Below are 22,132 nucleotides of genomic sequence, written 5' to 3'. Positions count from 1 at the left end.
GTGTCCTTCCAAACAATAACACCCAGATATGCTATTGGAAGGAGCAAATCATTGTTTCCATAGCCTTAAAGCACCATCTTAGTCATACTGACTTCAGTCTCAATCAACCAACAGAACAACCCAGGTTTTCCCTATCCCTCACAGCAGAAGTTACCCCTCTGTCTAAGGATGTGTCCAATAGGACACAGAGACACTCAGCTGTGTGCACCTTCAAGGACATGCTCTCCCACTGCTCTTTCCCACCCACTGTCTTATATGAGAATACCATGTATTTGATGAAGGACATTTCTTGCTCCATCCTGGGTGGCCCTCTTGAGTTCCTATGGTCATATTCACTGTGTGTTCAACGCCTCTCCTTGTGTGTCCAATGGGGTTGCCCTCCCTAAAGTGGAAAAGTGGAGCTCTTTTTCTTCTCTGAAGAAATACCTATCCTCACCTCCTTCTCAGCTCAGTTAATAGTGTGTCTGTCCAGGTGCCCCAGCCACATCACGTCAGTCATCCTTGACTCCTCTGTTTCTCAAGCATACATCTCAACTATCAAAAACCACTGCTGGCTCTTCTTCCAACATATACCCACCCCAGAACACTTCTCACTCCTGCCTACTCCTATTTAGCTATGCCATCATCATTGCTCCCTGGATAATAGAAACGTCCCATGACTGGATTTGCCTCCCAGTTCCTCACTTACCCCCACCCCACTCTGCTGACTCACAATACTAGAGTGAACTGTCTATATTAGAATAAAAGCCAAAATGATGCCTGAATAAATGTAAGGTTTTAATCAGTGGGCCCTTTCACACCACCCAGACCTCTTTTCCTTCTGCTTTCCCCAGAATTTCTGGCTCCAGTCTCAACATTCTTCCTGAATTTGCTCCCACACTATAGGGAGACACCAGCCTTGGGCACCTTGGCACTTGCTCTTGGCTCCTCACAGAAGGCTCTTTCTAGATATGCTTTGCCTGGTTCACTAATTTCCTTTTTATCTCCTCAGCAAAGCCATCCCTCAATGCCCTATTTAGAACTGAAAACCTTCTTCTATCCCTGATCACTTTCCAGCCTTCATTTTCCCATAGCATGTGAGGCCATAAGGTATACTGCCTTTTATTTGTATGGATTTGTTTGTTTTCTGTCTTTCCAACTAGAACCTATACTCCTTGATGGCACTTTTGTGGATAGTGTGATCCTGAGCCCCTACAACAGTGACTTGAATACACTATATTCTCAGTAAATATTTGTTGAAGTAACAATGGTATTGTGCAAAGAACTCAGAAATTTCTTCTAGCATCTCACATGCTATTTTTATTCCTAATTTCAGACTTTTTTTTTGCTAGGTGTTCAGTAATTTCATTTTTTTCTTTTATAAATAACAACACAAAAGAAACCACCTTATTGTATAGTATTCTTTAGAGAATGGAAAGGCTTTTGCCCCAGATCAGTCTTTACTACTTGCCCCTTCATCTTCACTTCTCCTCAGTTGTTTTTTCTCTTCCTGCTATAGGCCATTCTACAATCTGGGAACCCCTAGCTGAGCCACACAGAGGGAAAGAAGAGAGAAAAAAATTAATAAGAAATTAAGGAAAGAAAAAGAGAGAAGTAGCTGGGCACAGTAGTGCTGCCTGTAATCCCAGTGACTCTTGGAAACTTAATGAGACTATGCCTCAAAATAAAAAAATAAAAAGAATGATAAAGTGGCCCTGAGTTCAATCCCTAGAACCAAAATGTAAAAACAAAAATAGAAAAGAAAGAAATAGATCAAAGGAAGAGGACTATAAGAAGGCAAACACCCCCGAAGGGAAAAAAATACTGATAGAAGCAAAGGATGGAGGAAGGGAAAAGGTTGCTAAATAGACAAGAATGAAGAAATGAACCAATAACTAGCATTATAACTAGCAAGGAGGAGAGAAGTGGGGTGGGAGGGTGACAGGGAAATACCTTCACGCACCTTTGGGCAGGTGTCCTTCAGGAAAAGAAATTCAGGAGTGATACCCTGTGAAATAGTTTCTTGCATCAGAATAACTCCATCCTCCTTCCTCTGCATTTGCACTTACTACTTGAGAGGGGACATAGAACAGCTGCTCCCTAACTCTGACCCCCTTCCTCAGTTCTACCCTACCTCCTCAGGCAAAGCACATCATCTGTGGACTCTCTAGTGCAGACATCAGGATTCAGATAAACAACAGCTTTCAGAAAAAAGGGGAAAATGAGAAAAGAAGGCCTAGTTAAGGAGATAGTGGTGGGAAGGTGGAGTCAGAGCCACCATCTGTGCATCTGCATGCACTCATTGATGCCTGGCTGCCTTCCACAATGCAGGAGCCTCTCACCTGAGATGCCGAACTAACTCCTACATCCACACAGGTTCTTAACGCAGAGACTGAGTGAGGAGTTGAAGCTGATGATTCCCAGGGGAGCCTATAATCTGCAGCCCTGGAAGAGGAACTCCCAAGCTTTGAATTAAAAAGACCCAAAGAAGGAATTTAGAGATAAGATAAGGAGAAGGGCTAGCTGGGACAAAGTGAAGAAATCCACCAGGAAGGGCCAAAGGGACAACCAGGGCAAAGGAATGTGCAAGGAGTTTCTTGGTACCCTATACCCTATATGTCGTGCCCATTACAGCACTTTCCTTATAACATCAAGGGCCCTCATAGGGTCTTCACTTATGGCTGCCCCCTTGGGTCCTTCCTGAAATGACAATTCACATTTGTCTTTTGCCTGTCCTCTAGAACTCAGCCTATATCTGTTGATTGCCTGTGATATTCAGAGAACTGGGTGAGGTGGTGTGCTAGAGTGAAATGCTGACACTGAGTACAATCCTAGTTCTGAAGAGTTTATAACCTAGTGGGAGAGAAAGAATAGCACCCATATTCACAAGATGGTGCCAGGGGGACTGCCTTCATCTCAAGCTGTTTCAGATATTTCTGTATGGTCAGTTAGTACCTTTCATAACTTGGTGTGCTGCAGTTATGCCTATCAACCTGATAGTGATGGATAGCACCCCGTTTTACTCTTAGTGTCCTAGGTTGGACAATAAACTTTATGGTCACCCTGGTGTTAGCTTTATGTTCCATGGAAGCAAATCTCTTTATAATGATGAATTCATTAGAAAAAAAAAGTGGTTAAATTGACAATTTATGTTTTCCTCTTAACTTGAATTTTAGTTTTATTTGACTGGTTTTCATTTTATTTTTATGACATGTATAAAATATCTCACCTGATATACAAATCTCTCTCTTGTGTCTCTATTTCTAAAAGATACTAATCGTCGTATGTCAGGGCCCCACCTTTGTGAGCTCATTTAACTTTATTTACTATCTTACCCCAAATACAGTCATGCTGGTTGTTAGAGCTTCAACATGAATTTGGGAGAGACATAAACATTCTATCCATAACATATATCAATGATACTCTTGACTTTGATATCAAATAAATGTTTTACATAAATAGGGGAAATTGAATCAAAATTTTTTTTGCATCTATGAAATTTTCTAGTTTGAAAATGAACTACAAGAAAAGCTGATTTGAAAGCATCAGAAAGATATCAAGATAGGCAGGAGGTAGGAGCCAGAACTATTGAGAGAAGTGTACTAAGGTGAGATCAACCTTATTTTTGATTTCCCTTTGATATATCTGTTGATAAATGACTAGCATACGGGCTAGAGTATAACTCAGTGGTAGAGCACTTTTCTAGAATGTATGAGGTCCGAGGTCTGATGCTCAGCACTGAAAAGCAAAACAAACAAATCAAAACACAAAAAAACTTAGCAAGGGATTCATGAAGTGATTAACTGAATATAAAACAAAGACTAAAAGTCTTGGGAGTTGATTGACTTTTCTATGAGAGAATTGGAATCTATTTTTAAAAAGTTGGAGGACATATTAGAACTGAAAAACACATAGACTAATTTTTACCTAAAATACATAAACTAAAACTAATCTGTAGGTAAATAAATGAATTTATTTATAGTTTAGACATAGTTGAAGACAGGATAGTTATCATTAGAAAATACTCATAGGTCTTCGGACTGATGGCTTACTTCTTTTATATATGCTGGAAAAGAGAAGATGATTAAATAACATATTTAAATTACTGAAAGAAAACAATTCCAACTTAAAATTGATATCCAGAAAATATCTTCCCCTAAAAGGCAAAATAAAGATATTTCTAAGAAAAAAAGAAGATAATTTTTGACCAGCACTTCTTCACTAAAGAAATACCAAAGAAAGCTGTTCACATGAAAAAAAATAATACCACAGGGAAGCAAGAAATTTCAGAAAAAATGAAGGACAACAGAAAGAATAAATGTACAAATAAATATAAATGATGAAGATTGTACAAAACAATAGTAATTGTGTAATGTGGGTTTTAAAATATGTATAATTTATGCACAAAAATAATATCTCCCAAGGGGGATCAGATAAATAGGGTTTCCTGGAAGTATCAAAAGTACTTATTTACATTAGAATCTAGTATGCATATTGTAATTTCTTATGAAATCAATAGAAGAGTTACAATATGTGTAACTAATAAATTTCTCAAAAGAAAATGGAAAAATAAAATACTTAATCCAAAAGAAGTACAGAAAAATAAAAAACAGGAGCACTAAAAATGTGGGACAGGGGTTGGGGTTGTGGCTCAGTGGTAGAGCTCTTGCCTAGAATGTGTGAGGCCCTGGGTTTGATCCTTAGCACCACATATAAATAAATAAAATAAAGTTTCATTGACAACTAAAAATATATTTAAAAAAATTGGGACAAATAGTAAATATCAAGATGATAAACCTGAACACAAATATTTCAGACATCATGTTAACTGGAAATTAAAACATATATACCAATTAGAATCAGAGATTATTGAGCAGGGTTTTAAAAATAATAACAAACCAAGAACATATTGAAAATAATAAATAAATAATAAATAAGGATACAGGAAGCTTGTATATACATTACAGCATGTAGTTTTATATACTGATATGCCATACAAACACTAACCAAAAGAAGTTTTGAGCAGTTTTTCTAATACTAGGCAAAAGAGATTTTAAGATAAGAAACATTACTAAAGGTAAGTAGGGATATTTTGAAATAGTTAAAGACTAATTCACCAGGAAAATATAACACATTAAATTTGTATTAATATAATCACCTTAAAATACAAAATAAAAAGTTGACAGAAACAGAGAAATAGAAAAATCTTTAGTATAACAGAATATTTTAATCTCTCAGTAACTGATTGAATAAGAAGAACAAAGTAAGTAAGTTTACAGAAGACTGGAATAACTGACTGGTATACTTGAACTAATTAATATACATGTACTACAACACATTTAACAATCACAGAATACACATTGTCATCTACATTTATGAATACTGAGTGTGTACTTGATCATAAAACTGTGTCAACAATTATCAAGGAATGATATCCACAATACAGCATAGTGGGAAGCCCTCACTCTCATTTCTTCACAGAAAATACCTTGAAGAGAAATTCAGACTCTAACTAAAGGTAGAATAATCCCCAGAAGCAAAGAATATGGGAGCAATTACATTTATATGTATAAGACCAATTTCACTTTACCCCTGTAAGATACACACACACACACACACACACACATACACACACATCTGTCTTGGTCCCAGAAGGGAGTGGTGCTGGCAGTTCACATCTGCAGGCAATGGGGGCTTGGGTGCAGGCGGACTGTTGGAGTGTCTTTCCCTATCAAATAGATTGTGCCTTGGTAATCTGCATTAGTAAGGATGATGGCTCTGCATTGCATACCACCCATGGAGAGCCCACAGCCATATCTCATACTTGCAGATAGCCATGAGGCTCTATGCCACTTAGAAGGAGGCCCCATGGAGAAGAGCTAGTGTGCAATAGCTCTTTCCCCTCTTACATTACCCACTCTTTCCCCTCTTACATTATCTGCTACTGCCTCAAATCCCACTGCAATTAGAGCAACAGCCCTGAGCCCTGTATCTTCTGCTTCTCATATAATAGAAACAGCCAGCAGATGCAGCACAGCACCCTTCAAACACCCAGTCTCAGGTGCCTGGGCTGACAAATGAGAGCTGGCTGGTTGGAAGTCCACAGCAACCAGGGGAATGTTTCTGTGTCCTGGCACCTCTGGGGGGATCCAAAGCTGAAGAGTGATGAACAACTTATAAAAGTCCCAAATTCTGATGAAATCCAACCTAGGAAGACTCAAAAAGAATTTTCTACATCATGGTATGGTTTACTATAAATAGCTCTAACGTCAACTTTTATATATATATATATATATATATATATATATATATATATATTACTATTTTGATTTGATACATACATATATATTATACTATTTTGATTTGATAGCTGTTGCTACAGTGTTTGGTATTGTGCCATTGATTTTATTTCTTCTAATGTTTTAAAGCATTAATTTGAATCATTAGCTCTTTGTTTTCCTAGCTCAGGTTTACATTGCTCCTCTTACCTACTCTTTCCCCTCTTACATTACCTGCTACTGCCTCAAATCCCTTTCTCATCCATCTTTTCTTTTCTTTCTTTCTTTCTTGCCTTGGTTTGTATTATTCTTTATTTTATTTTATTTGGTTATTTTTTTTCTATTTTCTTTTTCCATTTTTTCCTCTTTCTATTTTCAGTCCCTATACAAAGTAATAGCAATTTTACTTTCTTTATTAACTATTTTTCAACCTATTCCAAACATTACTGTAAGTTTATATCTGAATTAGAGGAACTTTGGAGAATGCTATCAACAAGTTTTTGCATTTTCTAACATTCATTAGTACATATCTTTGTTCTAAAATGATTTTTATAAATAGGGTTTAATCTCTTCTTTCAAGTGGTGGGAATAGCAGAGTATAGAGAATCAGATGTGACTGTGAGCTTGAAAACGTAATTATTATTGCCCTTGATGGAGTCTGTCTGCATATGGGATATTCTGTCAAGGTCTAAATAAGGTGACAGCAAACCATGCTTGCATACAAGATGTTTTGTTGTCTTTGTTGGGGCTTACTTGCAAACGAGGGGTTCCTTCAAAAGTTAGATAAGGTAACAGTGGACATGCTTGAAAACGAGGTGTCTACTGTCCTTGGGAGGACTTGCCTGCAAACGGGATGTTCTGCCAATTGGGCTAAGAGGGCCCTAAGAAATTTTTTTTTTATCTGTTCTTAACAAAGAGCAGAACTTAACATGCTCCAGGCTGAGAGTAAATTAGCCATGAGAAGCGGGTCACTTCTGATTAAAAAGTAAAACTTCTGTATGCTATGTTTAATTAGCTGAAAGATCTGATTTATTGCTGTTGGAAGGCTGCCTTCTTTGTTCACAATACTATAAAAAGATTGCTATATACAATAAAGGACTTTTTTTCTTCTGCTGCTTTGCTTGCTCTGCTGCTTCTTTCTTTCTCATGCTGAACTTCGAGTGAATTACTGCAACAGCAGAGCACACACACTGAATGAAAATATCAACACCTGGATATTTGCCTAGCCTGGGGTTCTTAAGGAAAAGAAGCTCACTAAATAAAAGTAGAAATGATCCAAACATGAGGGTATTCATACAAGAAGCATGAAAAAGTAAGAGAACAAACCACCCCAAATTGCCCACAACACTTAAACAATTGATATCATTGACTCCAAAGTGGAGAAAACGTCAGAGAAAGAACTTAGAAAGATGATAGTTAAAATGTGCAGTGAGCTAAAAGAAGGTGTAAGGAATGAACTTAGAAAATACAGGGAATGAAAGATGATTTTAATAGAGATTCTGAAGAAGAACCATGTGGAAATCCTGGCAGTGAAAGACTCAAATCAAATTAAAACTTTAATAGAAAGTATCCCAGTAGATTAGACCACTTGACTATAGATTCTTGGCCTTAAAGATAAATAATCTTGAAAATAAAGTAAATAATAAAGAGAAGATGCTAATAGACTATCACCATAATATTCAAGAAGTCTGGAATAACATTTAGAGGACAAATTTAAGAATAACTGGGGCAGAATAAGGTTCTGAAATACAAACTAAAGTAATGCACAATATTTTCAATGAAATAATAATAAAAATTTCCAAATCTTACAAATAAGATGAAAATACACGTAGAACCCCAAATATGAGAAGATAAAAACAGATCATCTCCAAGACACATTATAATGAAAATGCCTAGTATTCAGAATAAGAATAAAATTTTGAAAGCCACAATAGGAAAATTGCAGGTCATATTTAGAAGTAAACCAAATTCAGATTTCTTCCTTTTTTTTTTTCAGGTAGGAAATGGCTTTATTATTGGCCTCATGTTGGAATCTGTAAACAAGTCAAAATAACACCTGGCATTTTGCCAGGGGAATGTTAGAGTTCGTAAACAAGTCTGGATGGTGCCTGGCAAAATGCCAGAGGGAGTGGTTTGAGAAGTAACAAAAGCGAGCCATTAAGTGTGGAGATTCCTGATTGGTTGACTGATGTATCTAGTTTATGTTAATTAGATAAGCTGTGTGGAATGTATAAATACTGCTCCTGTCCTGCAATAAACGGCTTCCACTCCTGCTGTATCAACGTTTACAAGTTATTCGTCACCCCCCCGGTTATTCTGCTGCAGCCGGACTGCGGCAGCCTCATGTGTGTCACCTAGTGTCCAACGTGGACCCCATGTCCGGAGGAGCTGCCTCTCCAGGCCAGAGGCCAGGCCTTCACCCACATCACCGGGAGGCCAACCCCACCCTCCCGCAAGTTCATGCTTGAGACGCTGAGGGACAAGGCAGGCCCAGGACTGGGCCCTTCATCCCTTGGCCCTCCTTGGACAGGGTTCCAGGAGGGGCCAGCTGGGCCTGGAAGATCAGTCTTTTTGGTTTTATGATCATTTAAAAAACGGGAAAGACAAACATTCCATAGTCTTTAAAAAATAGGTGTCTCAGGAGAGAAGCCAGGGCCCTCACCCTGGGTCCCCTCAAGGCCAGCCATCCATATCCCTTGAGGTCTGCAGATCAGCCAGTGTGCACCCAGCCCTCCCACAGTCACTGTACCGAGTAGGCCAAATTCAGATTTCAACTGATTTATTAGTCAGAACTTAAACACCAGGAGAATATGAAATGCTATATACCAAGCCCTGAAAAAAATGAGTGCCCAACCAAGATTACTATATCCAGAAAAACTATCTTTCAGAATTGAAAATGAAATAAAAACTTTCCTGATAAACAGGAACGAAAAGAATTCATAGCCACTAAGCCTAAAAAATGCTATTAATTAAATGAACCTAACAGACATCTACAGAATATTTCATCCATTGACAACAAAATTCACTTTCTTCACAACAGCACAAGGAATTTCTTTAAAATATATCATATTTTAGGTTGTAAAACATAAATCAAGGAGAAATAAAAAACTATTAGGAAAAATTAAAATTAAGATACAACATTTCAAAATCACTGGGACAATTTGAAGGCAATTCTAAAAGGAAAGTTTATAGCACGAAGCTCCTATCAAAAAAAAATAGGTTCCAAATAAATAATCTATCATTACACCTTAAGGCTCTAGAATAACCTATTACCAAAATCAGTAGGAAACAGAAAATAATTAAGGTCAATTTCAAAATCAATGAAATTGAAAGTAAAAAAATGCATAGGATCAGTGCAACAAAGAATTGGTGCTTGTAAAGATAAACAAGATTGATAAACTCTTAACCAAACTAACCAAAAGAGAGAAGATCCAAATAAACAAAACTAGGGATTAAAAACATCACCATAGACACTTCTGAAGTACAGAGTATGAGTAGAAAGTATTCTAGAAAATTTTGAAAAATTGACAAATTCCCAGAGACCTATGACCTGCCCAAATCGAACCAGGAAGATATAGAAACCTAAACATACCAATATCAAGCAATGAAACTGAAGCAGCTAAAAGTCTTTCAACAAAGAAAAGCCCAAGACCACATGGATTCTCAGCTAAGTTCTGTTAGAACTTTTAAAAAACTAATTCCAATTCTCCTCAAATTATTGGAAGAATTAGAAAAGGAAGGAACTCTGCCAAATTCCTTCCAGGAAACCAGTATTACCCTGTTAACAAAACCAGATAAAAACACATCAAGAAAAGAAAATTTCAGATGAATATATATGATAAAAAATCCCTAATAAATATTGAGAAATCACAATCAGAAACACATTAAGAAGATAGTGCACTATCATCAACTGGGTTTTATTCCAGGGATGCAAGGTTGGTTCAATAGAAGCAAATGAATAAATGTAACTTACCACACAAGTAGAGTTAGGGACAAGAGTCACATAATCATCTCAACAGACGCAGAAAAACATTTGACAAAATCCAGCACCAATTAAGGTTAAAAAAAAAAGACTAGAGAAACTAGTTAGATAGAAGGATCTAACTCCAACATTGTAAAGGGCAACAGCATACTGAATGGAGATAAACTGAAAGCATTTTTTCAGAAATCAGGAATAAGATAAGGGTGTTGACTCTCACCACTCCTATTAAACATAGTTCTTGAAATTCTAGCCAGAGCAATCAGGCAATAGAAGGAAATTAAAGGAATACAAATAGGGAAAGAAAAAGCCAAATTATTTCTGTTTGCTGATGACATGATCCTATATCTAGAAGATCCAAAGACTCCACCAGAAGACTTCTAGAGCTGATAAATGAATTTAGTAAAGTAAAAGGATACAAGATCAACATGCATAAATAAATCACTTGATACATTCCGATAATAAATCAGATTAAAAAATTAGGAAAACTATCCCATTTACAATAACCTAAAAGAACTTGGGAATTAATCTAATGAAGGAGAGATCAAAGACCTGTACAAAGAAAACTATACAACACTGAAGAAAGAAATTGAAGAAGTTCTTAGAAAATGGAAAGCATTCCCATGTTCTTGGATACACATAATTAATATTATCAAAATGGCCATACTACAAAAAGCAATATATAGATTCACTGCAGTTCCCATCAAAATTCTAATGACGTTCTTCAACAGAACTAGATAAAACAGTCCTAAAATTCACTTGTGCTGAGAGCCACAGCTGAGTTGGAATGGCCCCTGGCATTTTGCCAATAGTATTGATTGACAGGCGAGGCATTACTATCCTCCTTGGCTGCTACTTTGCAGTTCTCTCGCTACTTGGAGTTCTCATGGGGATTCCCGGGGATTCCCGGAGAGTTCCCATTGGTTGGGGAAGTGCAGGAGGAGGGATTTCCGGAGGATATTTCCGGCTGCTGGTTCCTGGAGGAGCCACGTGGCGTTCGGGAGGAGTTCCTGGGAGCGTGTGTTGAGTGTGCTGGTGGAGTTCAGAAATAAAGTTTGTTCCTGCTTCAGTGGCTCATGATTTCTGCCCAGCCAGACTGCGGCACACTTGGAAGAATAAGACCTAGAATAATCAAAGCAATCCTAAGCAAGAAGAATGATGCTGGAGGCATCACAAAACTAGATCTCAAATTATACTACACAGCTGAGGTAATAAAAGCAGCATAGTATTGGCACCTAATCAGACATGAAAACCAACAGAATTGAATATAAGGCACAGAGGCAAGTCCACATAAAGACAGACATTTGATACTTGACAAAGGTGCCAAAATATACATTGTAGAAAAGATAGCCTTTTAAACAAATAATATTCAGATGTAGAAAATAAGACTCAATCCCTATGTCTCACCATTATGGTTTATATACAAGGTGTCCCTCAAAAGCTCATGTGTGAGACAATACTACAACATTCAGAGGTGTAATTAGTGGGTTATAAGAGCCTTAACCTAATCAGCATGTTAATTCACTGACAGGGATTAACTGGGTGGTATCTGTAGCCTGATAGTGTGACTGAAGAAGGTTGGTCATTGGGGGTGTGTCTTTGGGATACATATTTTGTTCCTGTTGAGGAATGCTTTCTCTCTGTTTCCCAGTGCTACATCCCGAGCTTCTTTCCTCTGCCACATCCTTCTGCCATGATCTTGTGCCCTCTGGCCCAGAGCAATGGAGTTGGCCATCTATGGACTGAGACCTTGGAAACTGTGAGCCCCCAGAATAAGTGTTTCCTCCTCCAATTGTTCTGTCATGTCTTTTGATCACAGCAGTTATATTGTTGATTAATATACTTACCCTGTACATTAGTCACTATGAAGTGAATCAAGGACATAGAAATCAGGTCAGAAAATCTGCAAATGCTATACTCCAACATAGTGCATAGGCACTGACTTTGTTAACAAAACTCCTAAAGCACAAGAAGTAAAATGCTCATTTTTGCCAAGTGTGTGCAATTTGAAAATGGCCTATAGAAGCAACAGCAAAATGCAAGTGACAGAAAGGTTACAGAGGAAGGAATAAATCTGACTCTCAAAGAAATCGTTGGAAATTGTCATTTGTTGCAGTACCAGCTTTACATTTTTCATTTCGGCTCATTGGTGCTAGTGCTCATTTTGACCACACATTTGCAATTTATAAATAGCTTGTAGCAGCAAAGAAGTGAAAGGGTTGTTGTAAGGAGGTTCCAGAGGACGTTTCAAACACAGTTCACAATGGGGCCTTATTCAATTGTGTTCCATTGTAGCACCAGGTTCACATTCTTCCTATGTGTCCATTAGTGTCAGTGCTTATTATGGCCGAATATGTGCAATATGAAAACTGGCTTGTAGAGTAGCAGTGAAATGCAGTTGTCAGGGAGGTTACAGACAGCAGTTCTCACTTAATTTACAGAAATGGCATTAAGATTTGCCTTATGGCACTTTTACCTAGTGCTAATAACCCATTGTCTAAATGTATAATAATCAATGTATTCATTCACTTACAGAGAGACATCTTGATTACTTCCAAGTTTTGGCAATTTGAATAAAGATGCTATGAAGAACAACAACAACAACAACAACAACAATTGTCCCATGGTACAACACCAGTTTTACACTGTTATGTTAGTACCATTTCTTAATGCGGCCAAATAGAGGTCATTTGAAAATGGCTTATAGGAGCAGTTACTACTAAATGGAAGTGGCAGGGCCTTTCTAGAGGCAGGTTCTTACTTAATGCACAGAAAGGGAATTGGGTAGATAAGCTATGGAACCAATGTAAATGCCCTTCAATTGATGAATGGATAAAGAAAATGTGGTACATATACACAATGGAATATTACTCAGCCATAAAGAAGAATGAAATTATAGCATTTGCCAATAAATGGGTGAAACTGGAGACTATTATGCTAAGTGAAAGAAGCCAATCCTAAAAAAAAAAAAACAAAAAAACAACAACAAAGGCTGAATGTTCTCTCTGATATGCAGATGTTGGCTCACAATAGGCAGGGTATAGGGAGGGAGGAGTGGAGGTTCACTGAATTAGACGGGGAAATGGAGAGAAGAGAGGAGGGATGGGAATGAAAAAGAAAGTAGAATGAATCAAACATAACTTTCCCATGTTCATATATGAATACATGACCAATGAAACTCCAATCATATACAACCAGACGAATGGGAAGTTATATTCCATGTATGAATGATACATCAAAATACATTCTATTGTCATATATAACTGAAAGTACAAATAACAGAAAGTACTATAGAAAAAAAGAAAGGGCATTGGGAATTGTCCACCATGACAGCAACAGGTTCACATTCTTTTATCATCCCGTTAAGGCCAGGGCTCATTATGGCTGATTATGAGCATTTTGAAAATGTCTTAGAGGAGCAGCAGTGAATTGCTAGTGGCAGGATAGTTCCAGATGCTGGTACTCACTTCATCCACAGAAAGGGATTGGTAAATGTTCAGCATTTCATTTTGGCTCATTGGTGCTAGTGCTCATTTTGACCACACATTTACAATTTCACATTCTTCATATTGAGCCATTTTCTTGTAGCAATATAAATGGTCTAAAACTGTTCTGGTATTTTTTTTTTTTGTGTGTGGATTATCTGTAATTTTCTGTATATGGGGATCATGATATCTATGTATGTATCTTGCTTTATTCTTTCCTATTTGAATACCATTTATTTATTTATTTACTACTTTTGCTTAATTACTCTAGCTAGGACTCCATTAGGCTGAGGAAGTTTCTTTCTATTTGTAGTTCACAGAGTGTTTCTCTTTTTTCATCATCAAAGGGTATCACATTTTTGTCACATGTTTTTTCTGCATTAATTGAGAAAATCATGCAAGTTGTCCTCTCTTTGTTGTGTTTAGTCTCATGGCATTATTTTATTGACCATTTTATCTCTGCAAAGTCAGTGATGTCCTTATTTTCATTTTTGATTTTAGTTGTTTGTATATTCTTTCTCTTTTTTGGTTCATTAACCTAGCTAAAATTTTGCTCATTTTAGTTAATCTTTTGAAGAACCAATTTTTATTTTGCTTAATTTTTTTTGTTTCTTCCTTTTTGTGCTTGGGATTGAATTCAGAGCTTCATGCATGGTAAGCAAGAACTCTACCACCAAACTAAACCCTTGGCTTGTTTCACTCTTTCTAGTTGTCCAGTTATTTAAAGTTTTTACATATAAAAATTTGTTATTTTTTGACATCTTTTCCTTTTTTTAATTGTAGACTTTTATAACTATTAATTTCCCTCTGAGCATGTTTTTCCCTATTGTCCTAGTTTGGTATTCTTTGTTTTTATCTTCATTTGTTTCAAGTTATTTTCTAATTTCCCTTGTGGTATCTTTCTTCAGCCATTTGTTCTTCATAAGCATGTTGTTTAATTTCTATATATTTAAAAATTTGCAGTTTTTAATGATTCATTTTTAGGTTTTCAGAAACATAAATCTTTCAAAATGTATTACTTAAATCTTTCAAAACATATTGATGGACTAATATGTGATTTAATGTTAATATGCACATGAGAAGAATGTGTGTTCTGCTGTTGGTAAGTAGAGTGCTTTGGATGTATTTATTAGCTATAGTTTGATTGTTTATCAAATCCTCTCTTTCTTATTTATCCTCTGTCTAGATGTTCTGTCTATTATTGAAAGTGGGGTATTAGGATAACAATAAGAACTTCTTTCTCCCTTCAGTACTGTTAAAGTTTGCTTTATATCTTGGGGAGCTTTGTTTGGTGCATATTTATAATTGTTATATCTTTATGATGGATTACCACTTATAGCAGTATGTAATGTCCTTTTTGTCTTGTAATATTTTCCACTAAAGTCTTTTTTCCCCCCCAATATTAGTGTTGCCATCTTGGTTCTGTTTTGATTATATATGTAAGATGTAAGTTTTCTCATTCTTTCATTTTCAAATTATTTCTGTGTTTGGATCTGTGTTTGGATTATATATAACATATATAATTAAATTGGGTATTTACCCAAAAGAAACAAAGTAAAACTGGAAGATGATGGATTAGAGGGAAGATGCTCTTCCCAACAGTTCCTTAGCACCCGATTTACAAGGCAGAAGACTGCTTCTCAGTGATATGGGTAATGGAGAGAACTCACTGAAACTTAATACTGGACTTTAAAAGAAACCCTAGAGACACAGAAACTTTGAACACAATATAAGAAATAGTATGTTAGAGATGTGCCTGCTTCACTGGGGTCAACTGTGGCAGCAGTAGTAGTGAGGGGAAGGGTGAATACAGGCAAAGGGACAGGACAGCATGCAGATAAAAAAAATATTTTAAAATTAGTGTGGAAAAACCTTCTAATCGAGAAAAAGTCTGATCTTAACGAACTTAGAGTCAGTGGCATGGGGTAGGGGAGAAGTGGTTCAGTGAAATCTAACCAAAAATTGTTCAAACCATGGGTAGATAGTTCAGTGGAAATCAGGGATCACTGACATGCAAGCCAGTCATCAGTGCAGAAATCATCTATAATCAGTGTGACAGTGAGCATCAGAGACAGAAGATTGGGAACTCACAAAGGAAGTTGTTAACTGTTGCCTAATATGACTCCCAGAGCGTGCCTGAAGAAGAGACACAAAGAAAATTATACTTGAAACATATAGCCTCCTGATATCAAAAAGACAGCTCCCTTTGTTCCTGGTGCCCTGTAAGAGCTACTGGGATGATGTCAATAATGACTACACAGGAACTTCTGTACTTTAGGGAAAATACCTGGTAATTCATATTAATAGTGGTGCATGTGAATGTGGAGGTTTAGTTCACACACTCCAAAAGTGGATTCTACTGGAGATCTTAGAGAGCCAGACATCCTGCAGAGACCAGCAATAGCAGTCATGGATCAAATCTCAAATACCCACCACAGAGTTTCCAAAGTTCATCCTGGAACTGGAACTTCAAATTTAAAACTCTCACCCATCCCCACTACAGAAATACACAGAATACCCATCAACATGCCCCAGTCTATCCCACCCTATCCTGAGAAACTGGAAGTTGAAAACTACTCCTAGTCACAATGGCTGGCAGCTAGGTGAGAAAAAAAAAGACATTGGACTCAGCAACCCCCATCCCTTGAACCAAGGCTTATAGAGCCAAAAATAAATATCAAGCATTAAAATCCATTGCTGCCAACAGTTTTAACCACCTCAGCTGAAATAAGACTTTATTTCTCATTAAGATTTGTTCTGTGTTTTTATTCTTTTTTCCTCATTTATTTTTCTTTTTTCTCCATATTCTCTCCCTGTTTTTTTACTCTTTTTAAAAATTTCAACTTTTTTCAAATATTATTTCTTTTTAAAATTTCTTTTTTATTCTGCAAGATGTGGCATGTGTGCATGTTATGTGTATGGGTGTGTTCTCACAGCACAGAATGGTTAAAAATATATAAATCATATAATTTTACTTTCACATTAATTGATTTTGTATATATCTGTGTATTATTTATCCTTGGTTTGACTTAGGTGAGGTAAAATTACATGTGGGTTTGAGTTGTTTGATCTTACATTTATCTGTATGTTGGTTTTTGTCCCTCTAATTTATCCTTCTTCACTCTCTTCCCCCACCCATAGCGTCCTTTTCTTCTCTTTCATTTAAGAATTATTTTTAGTTAAATTTTTATTCCTCCTCCCTAGCAACTGACATCTGCTACCTACCTCCTGCTTCTCCTCTGTTCAATTTTTAAAGTTTCATACTTTTTCTGGCCTCCCTATACTATTGTATCTTCACTTAAGAAATTGTAACCCAACTATCTAATAGAATTATATAGTTTATGTATTTCTTAGCTCATTCATATTGTTTTAGTTATTATTACAGTGGATGATGTAAGTACACAACTGTTGTTTAATGCCTGGTTGAGTTGACAGCGAGTTGGGAGTCTGAAGTAGGAGGATAGTAAGTTCAAAGTCAGCCTCAGCAATGTAGTGAGGCCCTAAGCAACTTAGTGAGACCCTGTCTCAAAATAAAACATAAAAAGGTTTGGAGATCAAGCTCAGTGGTTAAGTGCTGCTGTGTTCAATTTCCAGTATCCCCCTCCAAAAAAAAAATCACTTGAGAGTATCAGGAACAGATTAGATTGCATAGAAAATAAAACTTCAGACTTTGAAGATAGAACTTTAGGCTTTGAAGATAGGTTATATGAATTTGAATACTCAGTATGCAATAAAGGGAAAAAGTAAAATACCACCATCAGAATATAAAAAAAATTTTTTTGGAACATCATCAACAGAACAAATATAAAAGTTATTGGGGTAGAAAAGAAGATGGAGGCACAAGTATTGAAAATATTTTCAAAGAAATAGTAACAGACATCTTTCCCCATATCAGAAATGAGAGAGATATCCACATACAGAAAGCACATAGGACCCCTAATAAATAAGATCAGAACAAAACCTATCCAAGACATATCATAATCGAAATGCTTAATATAGAAAATAAAAAAATATATTCTGATGATGGTATTTTACTTTTTCCCTTTATTGAATGCTATAAGAGAAAAATTTTAGGTCACATTTAGAGGAAAGCCAGTTAAGTTTCACTTCGGACTTCTCAGACACTAAAATCAAGGAGTGCATGCACATACAATGCAATATCACAAGCTATAAAAGAAAACAATTTCCAGACAAGATTGCTATATCTAGAAAAGCTCTCTTTCAATAAATAAGGAACTAAAAACTTTCCATGACAAGGATAAACTCAAAGAATTAATGACCATTAATCCAGAACTACAAAGAATGTTCAAATATAAACTGTGCACAAACCCCAAAGCTCCCAAATAGAGGAATATCACTAGAAGAACATATAAATAAATGATAATTAAGACAGAATGAAATATAGCAAACAAACAAAAATGGCAAGAAACTATAAACATCCATAATAATATGAAATGTAAATGGTCTCAACTTCCCAATTAAAAGATATAGATTAGTAGAATGGATCAAAAAACAAGATCCACCTTTATGCTGTTTTAAAGAGACTCATCTCATAGACAGACACTCACAGACTGAAGGTAAAAGATGGGAAAAAATATTCCATGCAAGTGAAGCCTGAAAACAAGCAGGAGTAGCTCTTCTCATATCTGACAAAGCAGATTTCAAGCAAAAATTAATTGAAAGAGACAAAGAAGGATACTATATCCTCGTAAACAATACAACAAAAAGATATAATGATACGAACACATATTCTCCAAATGTCAGTGCACTTAATTACATCAAAAATACCTCTTGACATTAAATCCCAGATAGACCTCAACACTTTAATACTGGATAATTTTAACACACCTTTATAATCAATAGTCAGGTCATCTAAACATAAAATCAATAAATATATTTCTAACCTTAATAATATTGCAAATGAAATGGACCTAATAGACACAAAAGAATATTTCACCCCCAAACAGCTAAATTCACCTTTTTACCAGCAGCTCATAGAAACCTTTCCAAAACAGACCATATTCTAGATTACAATGTAAATCTAACAAAAACAAAAAATTGGTATAATCTAATGTACCCTATTAGATCATAATGAAATGAAATTAGAAATAAATAGCAAGAAAAAATAATATAAATCACATAAATACACAGAGATTTGACAAAACTCTTTTAAATGAAGAATGGATCATAAAAGAAGTGAGAGAAGGAACCAATAAATTCTTAGAAACAAATAAGAACAGAGGTACAACATCAGAATCTTTGAAGCAGCATAAGAGCAGTTCTAACAGGAAAATTTATGCACTGGGTATCCTAAATAAATAAGCCTATGTTCCAACTCAAGTCCTTATAAAATGAAGAATAAACTGATTCAAAACTCATAGAAGACAGGAAATAATTAAGAGCTGAAATTAATGAAATGGGGATAGAAAAACAATACATGGGATCAATGCAACAAAGAGTTAGTTCCTTAAACAGATAAACCATTAGCCATATTAACCAAAATAAAGAGAAAGAAGACTCAAATTAACAAAATTAGAGATGAAAAAGACCACAGACACTTCTGAAATCCACACAATCATCAGAAGCTACTTTGAAAATTTATACTTCAATAAACTGGAAAATCTAGAAAAGATTGAGAAATTTCTATGACCTGCCCCAAACAGGAAGATACAGAAACCTACACAAACCAATGTCAAGTAAAGAAATTGAAACAGCAATTAAAATTCTGACATCAAAGAAAAGCCCAGGACCAGATGGATTCTCCGTTTAGTTCTACCAGAACTTTATTATTATTTTTTTCCCGCTGGATGAAGGGCAATTTATTATTTTTATGTACAGAAATGCAACAGGTACATTTATCCCAGTTTAGTTCCAGCTTGGCAATGCGAGTCACAGATTTTGGACCCAGGACGTTGCCTCCCCAGTGGCAAGGGATCTCTCATATCCGTCATTGTAGTTGGTTCTGATAGCTTCCACCAACTTAGCCAGGGCTCCTTTGTCTTCCGAGTTAACCTGTGTGAAGGCAACAGTGGTGCACGTCTTCCTGTGAACCAGATGTCCCAGCCTCGCCTTCCCCTTGATGATGCAGTAAGGGACTCCCATCTTGCGACACAGGGCAGGCAGGAAGACAACCAACCAGCTCCATGGTATCCACATCATGTGCGATCTCCACCAGCTGAGCCTTCTCGTTCTCCACCAAGGTGATGACAGTATTGACTCCTGCTCGAAGGACAGGTGGTCTCTTTGTGGGGACAACCCCTTTGCCAGCAGCCTTCTTCTCAGCCCGGGCCAACAGCCTCTGCTTCCTGCTTGGTCTTGGGTCTGTACTTGTGAGCAAGCTTAAGCAGCTGGGTGGCTGTTTGGTGGTCCAAGGCCTGGGTGAACTGGTTAATCACAGGAGGCACTTTCAGCCGCTTATAGAGAATAGCCCTTTGCTGCTGCAGCCAGATGTAGCGGGGGCCATTTTACAAAGCGGGTAAGGTCCCTTTTGGGCTGGATGTCCTGTCTGATGACGAAGTTCTTCTGCCTCTTCTTGAACAGCGGGTTCACCACCTTCTTGGCCTCCTGCTTCTTGACCTCAGCTGGGACCGGGGCCACCTTATTTCCCTTGGCTTTCTTTCCCTTCGGCATCTTGGTGGACAGGAGGAGAGAGCCTACTAGAACTTTAAAGAAGAACTAACACAAGTCTTTCTCAAATTATTCCATAAATTTGAAGGGGAGACAACACTCCCAAAAACATTCTATGAAGCCAGTGTAACTCTGATACTAAAACCCAGGCAAAGACACATCAAGGAAAAAAAAAACTGCAAACAAATATCACTAATAAACATAAATTCAAAATTTCTTAAAAATATTAGCAAACTAAATTTAGAAATACATCAAACAGATAATATACCATGATCAGGTGGGCTTCATCTCAGGATGCAAGGTCGGTTCAACATATGCAAACCAATAAATGCAATTTACCACTTAAATGGAATTAAGAGGAATTGTATGATCATCTCAATAGATGTGGAAAATATCATTGATAAAATTCAACTCTCATTCATGTTAAAAAGGGTGGGAAAGTAGGGATAAAAGGAACTTACCTAAAAATTACAGGACTATTTATGACAAACCTAAAGCCAACATCATTCTGAATAGAGAAAAATGTAAAGCATTTTCTCTAAAATCATGAATGAGACAAAGATGTCCATTTTCACCACTTTGATTCAATACAGTTCTCCATACTATAGCCAGAGGAATCAGGCGAGAGATGAAAATTTATGAAAAGAAGTAGCAAAAAGATGAACACTCATAAATCAATAGCTTTTCTCTATGCCAACTGTGATTCAGTCACCTCCATAGCTCTGGACCTGAGGTGAGGTAGAATATCATGGCAGAAGGATGAGACAAGGAAAAGCAGCTCAAGGTATGGCCACAAAGGAGCAGAGAGAGAGCTTCACCCATTGTGGACAAAAAAAATATGTATATCCCAGAGGCATGTCCCCACTGACCTACCTCCTTCAGACATGCCCTACATATTCTCAGTTAATATCTAGTTAATCTATTCAAGTGAATGCACATGACCCAACTATTTCACCTCTAATTTTTCTTGCATTGTTCTCACACATGAGCTTTTGGGGAACATCTCATGTCTAATGCATAACATTACACTCTTAGCCCCCAAAAGTTCATGGCCATCTCATGATGCAAAATACATTTAGTTCATTTAGTACATTTCCTAGAGTCCCCATAGTCTTAACAGTTCCAGCATTGCCCAAAGTCCATGTCCAAAATCTCATCTAAGACTGAAGGCAAATTCATGGATATTTTGCCTTGTGAAGATTCAAAGTAAGTTACATAATGGCACAGAGTAAACATTTCCATTCTACAAGGGAGAAATAGTGGCATAGAAAAAAGGTTGGGTCCAAAGCAAGACCAAACTCCAACTGGGCAAATAAGCCCTATAGCTCCAAGTCTGGCATATGGAGCAAGTGGAATTGTCATTTTATCTCCAAAGGGTTTTTGTAGCTCTTCCCATATGCTTTGCTGGTTGTAGGTCATATGCCTTCTCTTTTGGCTTGTCTCTGCTGGATTCTTGCAGTTTTTCTCTACAGACATCCCATGTTACTGATATCTCTTAATTTTAAGGGGTCTTCACTGCAGCTTTGGATTCCTTCTGACATCTTTATGCACTGTCCTCTCAGGGGCAGCCTGTAGGGATTCCAACCCTGCTATGCTTTACCTGGCTTCCCAGGCCAGGTATATGTTGTTCCAGGATCTCCTGGCTTTGAGGGTCTGGGTTGGAAAATCTGCTGAGATATGAATTGTCTCCCTCTATATGTGATCTGATTCCTTTCTCTTGAAGCCTTTAAGATTTTTATCCTCAGTCTGTATGATAGCCATTTTCATCATAATGTGCCTTGGTG

The 22,132-nt window shown here is 36.8% G+C and overlaps 1 pseudogene; it reads right to left on the bottom strand.

Moving 5' to 3' along the window:
* Positions 1–15,834: 15,834 nt before the first annotated feature.
* On the bottom strand, positions 15,835–20,351 carry LOC124108050 (large ribosomal subunit protein eL8-like; annotated as a pseudogene).
* Positions 20,352–22,132: the final 1,781 nt, after the last annotated feature.

Source organism: Marmota monax, unplaced genomic scaffold (assembly GCF_021218885.2).
Source record: "Marmota monax isolate L192 unplaced genomic scaffold, Marmota_monax_Labrador192_F-V1.1 WCK01_AAM20220418_F8-fsc00331, whole genome shotgun sequence".
NCBI lineage: Eukaryota > Metazoa > Chordata > Mammalia > Rodentia > Sciuridae > Marmota > Marmota monax.
Note: the sequence above shows the minus strand (reverse complement) of the source record. Positions and strands in the feature narration are given on the sequence as shown.